A 12,580-nucleotide genomic window follows, 5' to 3' on the forward strand; every position below is an offset into this window, starting at 1 on the left:
CACTACAACTTGATCAGGGCCCGGATATTAATTTCTTCAACCATACACCATGCGAGCTAGCCTCGAAACATGAAACAAATTCAACCTCCATAGTGGAAGTAGTAGTGATAGACTGCTTCGCACTTCTCAAAGAGATAGCTCCATCAGCCAACATGAACACATAACCTGATGTGGATTTCTGAGTGTCAATGTAGCCAGCGTAGTCCGAATCGGAGTAGCCAATCACTTCCAAGACATCAGTTTGTCTATACATGAGCATGAAATCCTTCGTACTTTGAAGGTACCTCATCACTTTCTTTGCAGCTTTCCAGTGGTCAACACCTGAATTACTCTGATATCTCCCTAACACTCCAATAGCATATGGTATGTCAGGTCTGGTGCTAATCTAAGCATACATAAGACTTCCGATTGCTGAAGCATAAGGGATATTTCTCATGTGTTCCCTTTCAAAGTTATTTTTGGACACTGACTCAAATCGAGCTTGTCACCCTTCACAATAGGAGCTACAGTCGGTGAACAATCTTTTATATTAAATCTTTCTAGAACTTTCTTAATATAGGCTTCTTGAGACAAACCCAAAATGCCTCGATTTGAATCTCTATGAATCTTAATGCCAATAAAATAAGATGCCTCTCCCATATCTTTCATAATAACATCCCTTTATCATTAGTCGCAAGAAGAAAATCATCCACGTACAACACAATGAAGCAAATACGACTCCCACTAACCTTCTGGTATATGCAATGATCCATGACATTTTCTTCAAAGCCGAATGAAGAGATAACATCATAAAATTTCAAATACCATTGGCGGGAGGCTTGCTTCAATCCATATATACATTTATTAAGCTTACAGACTAAATTTTCTCCACCACTAGAGGTAAATCCTTCAGGTTGTTTCATATAAACCTTCTCCTCTAAATCACCATTTAAGAATGTCGTTTTCACGTCCATTTGATGTAACTCAAAATAAAACTTAGCTACTAATGCCATGATCACACGGAGAGAATCTTTCTTAGATACCGGAGAAAACATTTCGGTGTAATCGATTCCTTCCCTTTGAGTGAATCCTTTGGCGACAAGTCTTACTTTATGTCTTTCGATGTTGCCATTAGAGTCTATTTTGGTTTTGAAGACCCATCTGCATCCAATGGCTTTTACATTATCAGGCAACTCAACAAGATCCCAGACTTTGTTTGATGCCATAGAGTCCATCTCGTCTTTCATAGCATCTTGCCAAAAATTGGATTCTTTAGAATTCATGGCCTGTGAAAATGTTTCAGGATCATTTGCGGCTTCTACATTATAGTCTAATTTTTGAAGATACACCATAAATTCACTAGAAATTGCTAGTTTTCTGACTTGTGTAGATCTTTTCAATATTGTTTCATCATTATCATAAAGAACTTGTTGACCAACTGATTCATCACCAGGTTGTTCAACATTTTCTTGATGTTCTTTATTAACAACTCGATCTACATGATCATTTTCAACAACTTGTGGAACTTCATTAGTTAATCGTCTAACAATCGATGAAACTTGAGAAGAGTGGAAGACAATCAATCTATCACTCGAATAAGTAGGTTGAGCTCTATAGTGATCTCTTTCAGAATGAGTATCTTGGAAATGGTCACTCCCACTAATCAAGTCATTCTTGAAAAATTTAGCATTTCTCGATTCCACAATTCTAGTGCTATGAGATGGACAATAGAATCTATATCCTTTGGACATTTCGGCATATCCAATGAAATACCCACTAATAGTCCTTGGATCTAGTTTCTTTTCTTGTGGATTATAAATTCTCACCTCAGTCGGGCATCCCAAAACATGTATATGTCGCAAACTCGGTTTCCAACCCTTGAATAATTCAAAAGGTGTCTTTTAGACAACCTTGGTTGGTACCCGGTTCAATATATACACAACCATCTTTAGTGCTTCAATCCACAAGAATTGAGAAAGTTTCACATTACTCCTCATACTCTTGACCATGTCCATTAATGTTCGGTTTCTACTTTCTGAAACACCATTTTGGTCCGGAGAACCAGACATAGTGTATTGGGCAACAATTCCATTTTCTTAAAGAAACCTTGCAAATGGACCGGCAACTTGTCCATTTTCTGTGTATTAGCCGTAGTACTCACCACCTCTATTAGATCTGACGATTTTAATTTACTTTCCACATTGTTTCTCTACTTCAGCCTTGAAAACTTTAAAGGCTTCTAAAGCTTCATCCTTAGAATGAAGCAAGTAGAGATACATGTATCGCAAATAATCGTCAATAAAGGTAATGGAGTATCTCGGACCACTTGTAATCATGTTTTGACAACAAATGTCTGTATGAATAATTTCTAGAAGATTTGAACTCCTTTGTGCACAATTTATGGACTTGTTAGTTTGTTTGCCTTTAATGCAATTCAGAAAAGTCTCGAAATCAGTGTAATCTAGGGTACTAAGTATCCCTTCATTCACTAATCTCTTAATAATGTCAATTCAGATGTGTCCCAATTGACGATGCCATAACATATACGAGTTCTCATTCATAACACATCACTTTAAACTAGCCGTGACATACAATGAATCAAAAGTAACGTTGTTTTGCAATTTAATTGAATAAAGACCATCATTTATTTCACCACAACCAATAGTTCTAGATTCAAAATCCAAAATCAAACTAGAATCCATGAAGTGAAAAGAAAATCCCAAACATGATAGTCCCGATACAAAAAGTTAAAATTTTTGAAAAACTAGGAACATAAAAAGTCTTTTCCAATGTCAAAACAAAACAACTACTCAGCACTAAACTGCACGTCCCAATGGCTTCCACAGGTGAACGGATCCGACTGCCGGAATAGAGGAACTGTGCACTTCCCATTGGTTTCCTTTAGGCTTTCCATACCCTGCAAGGTATTGGAAACATGGATTGTAGAACCAGAATCAATCCACCATGTGTTATAATTAATATTAACCATATAGATTCATAACAGACAAATGCAGTAAGGATACCTGTTTTCGAGCCAGGTTTTGAACTTGATGCAATCTTTCTTCATGTGTCCTTTCTTTTTACAGGAAAAACAAGTATACTCCTTCTTTATAACCCACTCGGATGGAACAGGTCCTTTCCCCTTTGCATCATACTTTCTTTTCTTGCCATGAACCGTCAGGTTTACTTTTTCACCTTCCTCCATCAACAGTCTCTCATTCTCTTGGACACACGTGGTCATCAATTCATTGATGGTCCATTTATCTTTATGTGTGTTGTAAGATATCTTGAATGGACTGTATTGATGAGGCAAGGTGCACAAAATGGAGTGGACAAGAAAGGCTCAAACATGGTCACCTCTAAGCTTCTCAGCTATGCCACAATCTCCCGCATACGCATTATGTGCTCGCGCACACCCCTCACACCGGTGAATCTTATGGTGGAGAACTGAATAATCAGCGTGCTGGCAAGAGCCTTATCAAACTTGATGGATTGTTCATCAATAGCCTTCAAAAGCTCTCTGAAATTATTATGTTGATCGATGGACGCACAGATACCAGCACATATCTTGGTCTTTATGAGCATCATGGGAAAACAGTTAGATCTCTCCCATCGCTCATAAAGATTTGTCTCATCTGGCTCGCTGGTTTCAATAATACCCAGCGGCTTGTCTTTTCGAATAGCATAATCAATGTTCATCCAGACTAAATGAAGGAGAATCATCTTCTTTCAAATTTTGTAATTATCATAAGTCGATTCGGGAATATCACACTTAATATCAGAGAAATTCATAGGATAATGCTGCAAAATTAAATATACATGCTCATCAATAAACTAGATAAATAAATTACATGTTGTACCAATTTAAACATGTTAAGACATGAATCTAAAGATATAAGACTTGCATTTGGGCCAAAGTTATACTCAGTTAGATTCAAACAAAAACTAACAATAAAACTATCAAATTGCGTTCATTTTCTTAATTTCTGTTGGTAGATTAAGAAATATAATTTGATATTTTATCCTAATTACTCATATAAATATAACAAGACTCCTGTAGGTAGATTTCATCACATTTTACATGATAATTACAATTGACGTTTACTAACGTGATTTCAAATAAATCATAAATAAATTTTAATTAATCGAGGATGTGGTAATTCCCTAATTAATTAAAATTTGAATAAATCACAAACATCATTAACATAATGCAAAATCCAAACCATGCAAATATAAAAAAAAAAATGAACAGCATGCAAATATAAAAAAAAAATGAACAGATATGTATACTCGATGGAATGAGAATAATGCATGCATAAAGGTCGGACTAATTCATAATATCATACTTCTGCAAATTTATGCTTCAGAAAGATGTGATGGATTCTGAAAAACATAATTAATATATCAGACATGTATTGCAAATAATTAAGCCAGCCAAACTATTTGCAGATTCGTTCATTTAGACAAAGATTCAACATTCTCCCTAACGCATATAAATTAAATAAAGATAAATTGCATACAAAAACATTTCGAAATAATGAGAATGTGGTCACGGGATGCATAATCCAAATTCATAATACTTGACCCCTATTTTCAAACAATCAAACCACTGTGTCTGTACACAATTAGATTCGAAATAGAATACCAAAATTAATTAACCTAACACAGATGTTGGTTTGAAGTAGACAACTCACACAAATAATATAATAATGAAAATAAGTGAATTATCATTCAAGATCAAGCAGTATCTATCTTGCGGCTAAACGAGTGGTTGTCCTTGTTTCTTTTTAAATAATCACAGATTCATCCATCCAGACATATCGACTTTTATATAGCTTACACTACAAAATAATAATAATAATAATAATAATAATAATAATAATAATAATAATAATGGCTATTTGTAGCGAAATTTGACCAGCTACAATTTTTTTTGTTACAAAAATTATTTTTTGTTTCAGATATTTTCATAACAAATGAATTTTTCAGTTTGATCAATATTTTTCTTTTGTTGCCGTATTTTTTTCATTACAATTACAATAATTTCAAATAATATATCATATATCATATATATATATATACATATATAATACTTATATATTAATATATACATGTTGAAATTAAAATAATTATTTATTTAAAATTAAAATTATTATATATAATTAAAAATTAAAATTAAAAATAAAATTTCAAACATTGTAAAACAAACCTTTGAGCGCCGCCCCTCCCCCAATTCTCGTTTATTTTTTGTTTTATTTGTTCTTCTTCACAACAAAATTAGTACGGATTTTTGGGAAGACAATTTTTTCCTTCGCAAATACGAAAAGAATTCCAGAAGGAATTAAACTTGGATGGTTCTTTAATTTTTATTTTTATTTTTTTTTTAATTTTTCGCAAGCCTGCCCTAACCCATTTTTAATCCTTCAATTCCAACAGCTGTCTGCGATTCTCTCTTTTTGGGTGACGGCGACTCATCCCCCAATTCAAACCAGCTCGTTTGTGATTCTCTCCTCTCTAGCAACCGGCGACGGCTGGTGCTCAACCACAGTCTGGATTCTGGTAAGTTCTTTTATAATATTTTCTGGTCAGTGAAAATCTACTCCTGTAGTTGTTATTTCTAAAAATCAGTTGTCCGGGTAATTTTTGGAAAATTTTAGTTCTTCCGGTGTTGCTTTAGTGAAAATCAACATGCTTATTGGTCTAATTGTTCTGCTTCTGTGTGTCCGGGCTGAGTTCTGTTTTATTCGAGTTATTTATGGAGCTGAGTAAATCGATTTTGTTGTTGTTGTGATTAACCTCCACTATTTCTAGTTAATTTCTAGTCTAAATCGATATTGCCTAAAATTTAGTAGCTTAATCGAACTCTTTGAAAATCAGAAAGTGTTTTTACTAGAGCTTAAGAATTTCTTGATGTTCTTGAAATAATTATCTAGCCAATTCCGAATTTTTTTTCTTTTTTGGTTTTTTGGAATAGATAATTGAATCTTGTGTTGAATCCAAATTGATTTCAACTATATTATGAATAAAAAAGAAACTTAAAAGTTACAAATAATGAAACAAATCCCATGGTTTGATACTACGATTCTCCTCGACAGCTGAACTTGGAGATCCTTGAAGTTGATCATATGTCTGACTTTTTAAGATCATAATTTAAATCAATTTGCTGCTACTCCCTGTTTTTTATTTATTTTTATTTTTTATGTTATGATCAACACTCCGAAAGTTTCATAAACTAGAGCTCTGAAACTGCTTTGGTTGCTTGAAACTGCACTGTTTGCTATGAAATCTATTTGAATTGGTGGATCTGTAGTTCTATGCCTGTGAATACTCAAGTTTAACATCTTACACTAAAAAGGTTATTTATAGCTTACAAGTGTTAGTTTTTCACATATTGATCAACATTGCATTGAAAGTATTGAGATTGAAACTTGTCTTTTGTGTGTAATTTCTAGGCCAACTAGTATGCTAATTATTTTTCTGTTGAAATTATTGAGCTTACACATGAATTGATGCTTGTTTTAGTTTGGTTCGTTAACCAATTTATCCCTACTTCAAAATTTGTCTCAGAACATGATAATTTTCATTTCAGAAAAACTTACAGGGCTGTTTTAGCATTATCTTAATTGCACGTAGTAAGATTTGTGTATCTGTTCATTTGATTTCATTCAGTGAACTAAGAAGTTGAAAGTTTTTCAAAATGTGTGAACAAACATGACAAAAATAACAAGTGCTGAAACAAGTAATAATAATATTGCTACCTACACCAATTGTAGATGATGTAATATAGTCTGCGTGATTGTGAGACTGCAGATGCAAAATGGTCCCTTTCCTTTGTACTCAAGTTTGTGGAATCATTATTTGATAGTGAAACCTTAATTAGAGATTGCAACATCCAATTTAATTTTACAGCAAAAGGAATATTGGATATAGGTGGAGCAATTGGTTCATTGAGTTTATTGTAGGCACCATGAACAATATCTCGCAACCGCACTCTTCGGAGGTATTTTCCATGAATTGGTTTTATATTCTCTAATAGTTTTTTTTCCCTCTCTGATAACAATAAATGCATTATGAATAATTTTTTATTGATCTATCAGAGAGAAAACTGTATATGTATAGCTTTCATTTAATATAAATAATTATTCTTTATTATGAGCTTTGCTTGCATAAGATGGAATTAGTAAAAATAATTTATTCATGTGAGGGTGGGAATTCATGGGTAAAATAATAGACTTATCTGTGCATTGCATCCTGCCACCTTTTCCTAAAACCTGTAGATATTTCTTTTTATTCTATTTTATTCCGAAAGAACTTGAAGATGAAAATTTGGTTGTTGAATCGATACATGTTTAAGTTGGTTGTTTAAACAAACAACTTTCATATGTATAAAATAAATTGATTATACTGCTTGTTGTTTTATAATTGTGATGTTGTACGGATGTTGGTCCGGGTGTCATCAAGATAGGGTATATGCCATAATTATATTTATGTTATTCTATATTTTACAATTTTACGTATGCTAAAATGTTTGAGTTAATTTCTTTAATATTTTATAACGATTAAATATTTTGTGAGTTGCTTTTTATTTTCGATGATATGCGCATGTTTTCTTTATATGTCCGTAGGTGATACCATTGACATAGTGAAGGTTTTTGTCATGGCTGCTACCGTTCCGGTGGCCGCGCTCATTTTACAGACGATACCTAGAGTACAAATACTCGGTGAGGTTGTCCGCATTGAGCCAATCGACTGGATATTCAAAGATGTATGTAATCATATTTATAAGACTTTCTATTAGATTATAATTTAACCATCTTGCAAGTAAATTCTTATGTAATTTGGCAGCTCACTTATTGCCCGTAACTGTCATGCATGTTGATTGTTCTATAATTGTGTCGTTGTATGGATGTTGCTCAGGGTGTCATCAAGATAGGGTCCATGCTATAATTCTATTTATTTTTTTTTCTATATTTTGTTGTTTTTACATTTGTGTCATCAAGATAGGCTCCATCTCGACTAAATTCTTATATACTTTTGCACTATGTTTCCAGCTTGTTCGTCGTCCGCAACTGCCGTGTACGTTCAATTTGACGTGATTCTATGATGATTAAAATTTGTTTGTGGATTGATGCTGACCTCCTTTCCGTTGTTTGAACTTGCATTTTCTATTTTCTTTTGTATGTTTGTTTTTATGCTTTGTCGTATATGTTACGCCGAATTGCGAAGTAGTTATGTTCCTAGACAGTACGTACTTAGTGCAATTGATATTTTATGTAATATTCTTATATTTTATAATGTCGTTTGGGAGTGTTTTTCATATCGTACAGGTTTTTATTGAAAGAATAAGAATATTTTTTTGTTACGAAGTTGTGGTCGTTACAACTACCGTTACAAAAAGTTTTAATGTTGTTTTAAATAGTTTTCTGACAATAAGCTATTGTAACAAAAATTATACCGTAACAAGTGCCGTTACAAATAGATGATCATTTAATGTAACGGTTCTTTTATTACGAGAAATATCTGTTACAAATTCATCGGAAATTCAAAGTTCGCGTTACAAAAACAGTTACAATAAGTGATTAAGAAGTGCGTTGACCGTCCACTTTTTGTAACGAAAAAAGTTGGTACAGAGACTTTTTGTAGCTCGAGTATATGCACCGGAAAATCCGGTACAAAATCGTTAAAAATAGCTTTCTATAACAAAAAATGGCCATTTGTAGCGGTTTTGTAACCGCTACAAATAGCCATTTTTTTTGGTAGTGTTACTTTCCCCAAAATCAAATTCTTCTTACAAAGGGATGAGACTTCATTAAACGCAGGGTCAGATCTCGACCAAGAAATTTTTCGAATAAAAATTAAAGCAAATATTTGATCAAGAATCCCGTAAAAAGAAAATTCAAAGCAAGGAAAAAGGTAGAACTTGACTCTAATACCAAATGTTAGAAATAATTAAATTTCTACAAAATAATTTAAACATTAAATTCATATTATAACTAATCATTCTTAAATCAAATAAATTAGCGGAAGCAAATACGATAATTAAACAAACCTCCAACTATTGCTACAATCAAATTATGCGCTTTAGGTATTTTTCTTCAAAAAGCTAGTACGTTGGAACCCTAGGAAGGCGTTAAGAAGGCATTAGGAAGGTGTTGCCAGATCCTTGCTCTCAAGTAGCGATGATGTATTCTAATTTCTGAGAGTAGATCTAGTAACCCGTATGTGATAATATTTATAATTAAAAAGAAAAACCGTAAATCATAATTTTTCTGCCACTTCTCACGTAAATTCTCAACATGATGGATTGTGAGAAAAATGTGGGCCACAATTTAGGGTTAGTTTAATTAAATAAGATAATCCGAAATAATCAAATTGATATATATCTGGATTAAATATATGATTAATTAATTTAACTAACAATACTGGCTAGGGCGCAATTTTTTTTTTTTTTTTTCACATACAAAAAATCCAAACTACCCGATTAAATAAAAATAACTTAAAAATTAACGGTTTGAAATATGTTGAAATTGAAATAGAATAGTAAAAGAAAAAATAAACCGAAAGAAAAATTTTGTCCCTGGGTGTAATATTCCGATTTTTGGAGTCTATAAAATAATATTATTATAGCAAATAAATATTTTTATAATATTTTGGAATCAATAAATTGATACTCTGGAATAAATTTTATTCCTATTTTATATATTGATTATGATTAAAAAGACTGTTAAACGGATAAATATCGATAAAGATAAATATAAAATATAATATATATAATAATATAATAATAATAATAAAGATAATGATGATGAAGATAATAATAATAATAATAATAATAATAATAATAATAATAATAATAATAACGTTAATAATAATAATATAATATAATATATATAATATATATAATAATAATATAATTATATATATTTATACAAACTCAAACCTTACCTGCGAAGGACGACCAAAGCAGAAGAAGAACGCGATGGAGAAAGAAGAGAAAAAAGAAAAGAAGAAAGAAAAAGATTTAGCTGTTCGATATCTATTCCGACTTCGGTATTGTATTTCTTGTTATACGTAGAATTTAATTATGAATTTTAATATGAATTTAGATATTGAAGATATTAAATTAGAAATTCTTAAAAAAATTCATAACTGGCTATTTGTCTATTTAATCGACGAATTTCTTTAGCTAATAGCCTATTCGTAGTCCTAGCATTATATTCTGAGAATTTCGTATCGATCCGAGTCGAATCGAAAACGGCATTGTACTGCACCTGCCTGTTTATTCATATCTTTAAGTAATTTTATTTAATAATCGGGCGATATAAATATTATGAGGTATAAGAATTTTATAGCTAGAATATCGTAGTCTACTAAATATAAAAGTTAGAAACCCAACGAGCTAACTATAGAAATTAGCTTTTGAATAAGCAGGTAGCTCCTATAAATAAGCATATAGCTCAGCTGAATTGAGTAAATAATGGAACAGGTGTACGTTGGAAGAGATTTGGGTGAAATTGCGAAAGCTAGGGAGTGTCGACAAGAGGTAAGCAGTAGGGAATTAAATCTAATTTTAAGAAATTAGTATGCATGTTGCATGCAATTCTGAATAATATGTTAGTGTGATATTATGTGAATCATTTTGTCAGTGCATGTATATATTTATATATATGTGTGTTTATGCATGTGGGAGACTTCACGGTTTATGATATTTGATATACGTATTTGATCGCATTGGTAAATTTATGAAAAGGAGGATAGGTGAGCTGTCTCACCAGCCCTTTTCGGTAAATTCACTTATTTGGCATGTTGCACACATATTGCACGATTTATCGGATGTGTTTTATGGATCTATTGTCTAGTCGCTGTGTGCGGTAGTGCTAGGCGAGGGCATCATCTGGGGTTAGGATATTCGACCCCGATGTACCGTAACACTTTGGCGATAGTGGACGATAGTAGTCGGACAACTGGGTGACTTAGTCGCACGGTCATTCAGGGATTAGACCCATGGTAGTTGAGACGTATTTGGTCTAATCATTCGTGTTCGGTGTTGTTCCACTCATTGGAGTAGCTACTAGTGAGGTCTACCGGTAGTTTAGGATCATATGCCAAACTCCAAACGTGATCCCGTTAGGGCGCGCGAGGAGGAGTAGAGTTTCCGGGTTTCCCTTGGGTGATTCCAGGTTGCACGGATTCTACTACATTACACGGGATAGGGCTAGTCAGCGGGGGGTCCTATCTTCGCTATCACAGACTATGGGACGTCTTGTGGTTAATGGCGACAACGTTCGGCTATCCATGTATTGATTGTGGGAGTGGTATGGTGGGTATATGGAAGTGACCAGATGATCGTTATATTATTATGGGTTTACAGGTCCTTCCTTGACCCGAGGATTTTCCGGCTATTTATTGATGATGGTCTAGTGAGCTTGTTATTACGGGGCCGAGGGTATTCCGGCTGCTCACTTAGACAGATGTAGTGAGTCTATGATTATGGAGCCAAGGTTATTCCGGCTGCTCACTTTGGCGGATATATATGTGAGTGTGCATTGTTGTCGAGTTTGATATCTGTATTGCATCATTTCACTATTGGCATGACATGACACGTATTTTATGATTAACGGGAATTAGACTTTATTTTAAAAAGGTGTGAAATGACATATTTCACGTTAGTTCTTAAAATAGATTTAATTCTGGACTGCTTCTAAAAAAATATTTGTTTCAAGTATGCATGGCACATCCGAGACAGGGGACGTCTCGAGATATAGAAAGATGGGCTGAGTGAGTGAACTTACGTCTATTGTATTATATGTAAATTTTTAACCGGAAAAACCTCTTGTTAAGGGGTGTGTTTTGTAAATATTTATAAATCAGATTCTGTTGTATAATAATGCGCTTTTATGATAATTTTAGCCTTAACATTGTATTGTGGGGCCCGAAGTAGGAGGTGACGACCTCATGATGCAGTGTGGCGGTAGCATTTCCAGTCTGAGCCAACTGGGGGTGTTACATTGGGAGTGCGGGAGTTAGTTCTGTTGCTGTGTATAGATATACATATATATTTATAGTTAATTTGTATAGACGAATCCACACATGATGAGGAAGTAATTCATACAATGTTCCCTTAAAAGGTAATACAAACTGTGAAAATTTTCCTCATTCGATCACATTAGAGAGTATCCAGTAGCATTGTCATCACTGAGGATCCTTTCTTCACCTGATATATGATGTTAGCCATTTTGTAATTTGTTGTTGTTTTACTAATCTTTGCCATACTTGTCTCGACCACAAATTACTTCACTTGTAAGTTGTAACTACTTAACAATTGGACACAATCTTTGCAATAGTTTTACCCAGAGTGTCGTATATTCCTAGAATACATTATGTATTCTAATTCCTAAAGCTAACACCTAAATATAGTGATTTGGTTGCTCCTGCAACTAATCGACAATATTATTCTTATGGCAATTCGGTACCAACATCTATTTACAGTCAAATTGTGTTGATTTTCGTTGTGTATTTTGGGGGAAAAATTCATTGTGTATTCATTCAAAAAATAATACATATATGACCTACAAGGGGCAATATTGACAATACCAATATA

General features: G+C 33.2%; 1 long non-coding RNA gene across 1 annotated transcript; it reads left to right on the forward strand.

Annotated features, from left to right (window-relative positions):
* The first annotated feature begins 5,251 nt into the window (after positions 1-5,251).
* On the forward strand, positions 5,252-7,732 carry LOC127257592 (uncharacterized). Its single transcript, XR_007840026.1, has 3 exons — positions 5,252-5,333; positions 5,416-5,538; positions 7,605-7,732. It is a non-coding gene; the product is annotated as an uncharacterized LOC127257592 (long non-coding RNA).
* The last annotated feature ends 4,848 nt before the right edge of the window (positions 7,733-12,580 follow it).

This window comes from Andrographis paniculata, unplaced genomic scaffold, assembly GCF_009805555.1.
Source record: "Andrographis paniculata isolate CXL003 unplaced genomic scaffold, ASM980555v1 Contig58END, whole genome shotgun sequence".
Lineage (NCBI taxonomy): Eukaryota > Viridiplantae > Streptophyta > Magnoliopsida > Lamiales > Acanthaceae > Andrographis > Andrographis paniculata.